Genomic DNA, 5,075 nt, shown 5'->3' on the forward strand with positions numbered 1-5,075 from the left:
CTTGCTCATGTCTTTCTGTCTCCTTTATCAAAGTTTGGATTCCAATGGAGGGGGAAAAAGGCATCCCTTTTTCCCCCTACCTTATCACAAGCACATTGGATACTTAGATCATCTGCTGCTTTTCTGGGGAACTGAATGTACTGAGCTGACCATCATCACATCTCGGGGCTGTGGGAGGGTAGGGTGGGCTGAGCAGATAGGAGGAATTCTAAGTAGATACATGGGAAAATTGTCAAAGGAAGTGTCTCCGATTGGTTATGAGTATCTGGCAGTTAAAAAAGAATTGATTCTTAAACCGTTAAACTGACCTTTTGGTCTTTTCTCCTAATTTCAATCTTTAGAATTTATTCACATTCAACTTCTAATTTCCACTGTCTCTCTATTGCTCATACTAATAATCCTCAGTTTTCTTGTTTACACTTTAGAATATCTCTTTCCACTACTGCCCCCAGCATGAACTTGAGTGCTTCAGGTTAATTGGACTATTCTGAGCTCCTGTGCCATCTAGGGAGAAGGTCCTCAGGATAATATTTATATCCTACATCTAATACATAGGGTGTATCCAACCCATTTTACTATTGATGGAGAGGCCCAGGGAGGTATGTATGATTCCATTTGAGGAGTCCTGTAATTTCATTGGTTGAGCTGGGATTTGAATCCAGCTTTATCTGATTTCAGAGTCCTTGCCTTTTCCATTACTCATTCAGTCTGGGGTATCTTTTGAGCTATAGATTCTGATTGACTGGGTTCATGACAGATACATCCCTAGTTGCCTTCCAGTTGAAGGTCCTGGCAATTAAGTGACAGCAGCTTCCTTCAGTCTTTCCCGCAGCCAGTATAATCCTCTTCAGTTCCATCTTTCACATGGTCACACAATTACTAGAATTTATTTAAAGTTAATTACCAGGGCACCTGGGTAGCTCAGTTGGTTAAGCGTCCAACTTGGGCTCAGGTCGTGATCTCGTGGTTTGTGAGTTTGAGCCCCACATCGGGCTCTGTGCTGACAGCTCAGAGCATAGAGCCTGCTTCGGATTTTGTGTCTCTTTCCTTCCCCCACCCCAGTCACACACACTCTGAAAAATAAATGAATAAACATTAAAACTAAAGTGCATTACCTGGCCATCTTGCTTTCCACCTTAAAACCAGCGGTAGAATGAAATAGTGTTTATAAAGCAAGAGTTTTTGGTAGTACACATGAAGGGATTTGAAGATTGCCTGGCTTATTAAGACATGTAAGTTCAGACAGATAGGAAGACACTCAGGTAAATGAAATTTAAGATCTAAAGGAAACAGGAAAGTAAGTACAAATGGCAGAGGGTAACTAAAAGAGGAAGTTACTAGCTTCCATATGCTGAGGAGTGGGGGTGGGGACCACAATTGTAGGTGGAAACATTGAACGAGGGTTCATTCATACCAGACCTGCCAGAAGCACGACTGCCTCCTTTGCAGTCCACGCTTACCCAGGAGTCTGGAATGTTTGTTTCTGCAGGTGGGTTGGTCTGGTTATATGCTGCACACCTCAGCTGAACCAGATGAGTGGCATGAATCTCACTAGGACACGATGTGACCACAGAATTCACGACAGGATCCTGGAGTGTAGACACAACTCTCATGTAGCACCTTTGCCTCCTCAGGCTAAAGAAGCCTGATCCAAGGACGACCTCTTTATAGCTATGAGACTAGAACAAAGGTCAGTTATGCCACCAGCTCATCAGGGCCTAACCTGATGACTGGCCACAGACCACACCAGCAGTAATTACGGCAAATTGATATGCCAGTACAAAGCTGCTATGGTTTCTGTATCATTTATTTGATCACTCTTAATCACGGTGATGCTCTTGGATTAAAATGGTTTACCCCTGTAAGAGAAGAGAATATGGAATACTAACGGAGATATTTTTTTCTAGTTGCCTTTGCTCCCATATCTAATCACACCAAGTTCCTCTCTTTCACCGTCTTCCCCGCCCCCACCCGTCTTTGCCTTTATCAGCTGCTCACTGGTTCCCCTTAGATCACAGAGCAGCAGTAAAGGCAGCCTAGGTCCTGAAGCTTCTGTGTGAACCTCTTCAGTGGCCCAGGACAAGTGGAAGAGATGGCAGTGAGTAGAAGGGAGGGTTCCTTTACCAGCAGGCACTTGGGGAAACACTGGCCAAAACCAGCAAGAAGAGTCCCTCTACTTTTCTCCTGCCACAGCAGGGGTGAAATCTTAGCTGCGTATTTTTACACTGCCATGAAGCAAAGATCCTCAATGTTTTGATAAACATACAGTCTGTCTTCCACTCTGGCCTGATTTTGTGCTATTTTATGATCTCAAAAAACATTTTACATTCTGATCAAGCTTTGACCTTCGTGACACATCAGTACTGCAGCACGTTCGTCAGTAACTGCTGATCGTCCAAGCCATGAAATCTAGTATCCAATGCTACCCATGACCTGACCCTCTTCAGTCCATATGCTCCCACCCCTTACTTTGAACCTTCATGCCAATAGCATTGAACTTTGAGTCTATGACTTTGCTTCAAGTTGAGACTCCTTGTCTGGAATTTGTTCCTATTCCTTTGCTGGGCTAGCTCCTACTCATCTTTTAAGAACCCCCTCAGGGACACCTCCTGGGTTGTTTTCTGATTTCCCTGATTGACAGCTCTGGTTTGTATTGTACTAGGTCTCTCTGAGTTCCCATAATACCTTGCGTAAATCTTTTATCATTGCACTTACTCTGTATTAAATGCTTACCTCATTGCCTACACTGTTAGATTATGAAAAGTATCCGTGTTCCCAGCACCTAGCTTAGTGACTAGTACAAACTGGGCATTGAATAAATGAAAGAATGAATGAATAGGAGATTGAGTGATTTGTTCATAGTCATCTAGGTGGTAACTGTGAATATTGAAATTGGAATACAAATCTTTTGACCTCATTTCCTGTTCTTTCAATGGTACCATGCTGCTGCTTGTGAGAAACAATGCATGTTATTCTTGCTCGGGATAAATAAGGGCAAACAAAATTCACTTAACAAAAACCAGGGCACCTGGGTTGGGCATCTGCCTCTTGGTTTTGGCTCAGGTCATGATCTCCTGGTTTGTGGGTTTGAGTCCTGTGTCAGGCTCTGCGCTGACCGCGTGGAGCCTGGTTGGGATCCTTTCTCCCTCTGTCTTCCCCTCTCCTGCTGATGCTCCCTCTCTCTCAAAATAAGTAAATAAACTTGAAAAAAAAAAAAAAAAGATGCCACACATACTTATTAGAAAAGTTTTTGAAACGTTTTCTAGAATTCTTTCATTGAAACCAAATGGAATTATTAAGGTAGTTTGTATAGGAAAAGTGAAGCTAGAAGAAAAAGCTAGACTGGTTCAGGGGAACAAAGGTATTGTGAATGAGAGATCTGCCTTTGTGAAGGCTCTGAGGCTCATGAGGTAACACAAGAAGCTGTGGGCGCTGGCCTGTATGTGAGCCAGAGTGTAAAGCGAGGGGACCCTTTCTATTATTGAGAGGAACATGGAATAAGGACTGAGTAGCTGCACATGTTATCATTAGATAACAGCCAGAGAAGAGGAAAGGTTCTTGAGTTGCATCTTCTGATTTCGTAGCTGGAGACCCAAGCTTGCTTCAGATAGGAGGATGGCTGGCTCATTTTTATCAGTGATCTTTGGAGACAGATTTGAATTAATCAATTTTTTATCTCCTTGTTTTCAGCAGCCTGACTGAAGACCAGCTTCATTTCCCGGAAAGCTCCAATGTGGATTCTATCACATGGCCACAGGGAACAAGAAGCAAGGCCTGCGTGTATTGTTCACATTTCCCAGTCTGAATGGTGAAAGCCCAGGAAATGGAAAGTGGCTGATCTATCTATGGCAGAAAGTTTGCCCACTCAGTCAAAATCACTCTCCCTCGACTCCCCTTCTACTCTTTAGACAGTAGTTCAAGATGATGAATACAGCCCAGCTCTGCTGTGCTGCATTTAGGAGATAAATAGAGCTAAGACACTACTCCTCATTGCCTAAGATGCACAATGCAGGGGCTTAAACAGAACTTGCTGACCTCAAATTCCTTGCTTTTTCCATAGTACCAAGAAGCCATGTGACAGCTCTGGGACCTTAGCCCCAGAATGACAGAGTAAATACTCCAACTCCTAATCTTCAATGCATCTCGTTTTCACAGTCCTTGGAGGGATAACCAGACACAAGGGCAGCCCTGAGAAAGGAGAGAACTTGCAAGAAAGGAGTGCTGTACATTGCTCTTGCTGCTGGGGCTACGTATGTCCTGGGCAAGTCTATTCGAGCTCCGCACAGATACACTGAGACCCTTTTATGGTCATGATGAAAACAGGGAACTTCAAGTCCATTTCCTTCAGAGGGCTTGGCTTTGTAGTTTTTTTTTTTTTTTCCCTGGGTTAAAGTTACTTAGTTCTGAAGTCTGGCTTGATTCTGCCACCCACCCACAGGCACGGCCACTCTCTACCCACCCCTCCCCAACACCAGATTCCTAAAGTATTTGATTGGATTCACCTAATCCGTCTAATGTGCTTCTAATGTGCCTGCTCTTGGTGCCATCTTAAGGGCATTTTAACAATACACCTGACCAGCTGAAGCTTCCTTCCTGTCCTCTTGTTCCAAACCTCAAAAATCCTGTCACTTAAAATGGAACTGGACCTATGGAAAGCTGGGAGCCTTGTCAGCTGGTTAATGGTCCTATTCCATAGGCCTTTTCTGCACTCAGGCTCGGAAGGATGGCCCACAGGGAAATAGAAGGAAGTCATCTGAGCCTTGTGACCCCACCCTGCTCTCATTGCCAGGGCTGGGGTTGGGCTTTTTATATAACATGGCAGACAGTGCAGTAGCTGGCCCCGTGCAGAAGGCCAAGGGGGCTGCCCTGAGACCTTGACATTTGCTTGGCTCTCACCAGTCTGGCTTTGAGACCCAGCACTGCCCTTCTTTTACGCTAACTGCTGTAGCCAACAAAAAGGCCCTCTCTCCTCTCAGGGCTGCCAGACCTCAGAAAGGACCTATTCATAACTGGGTTGTGTTGTTCCCTCCCTGGGGGGTGGGCCAGAAGGACTGAGGAAAGTTCTGCAGACCTGA

The sequence above is a fragment of the Leopardus geoffroyi genome, chromosome D1, assembly GCF_018350155.1.
Source record: "Leopardus geoffroyi isolate Oge1 chromosome D1, O.geoffroyi_Oge1_pat1.0, whole genome shotgun sequence".
Lineage (NCBI taxonomy): Eukaryota > Metazoa > Chordata > Mammalia > Carnivora > Felidae > Leopardus > Leopardus geoffroyi.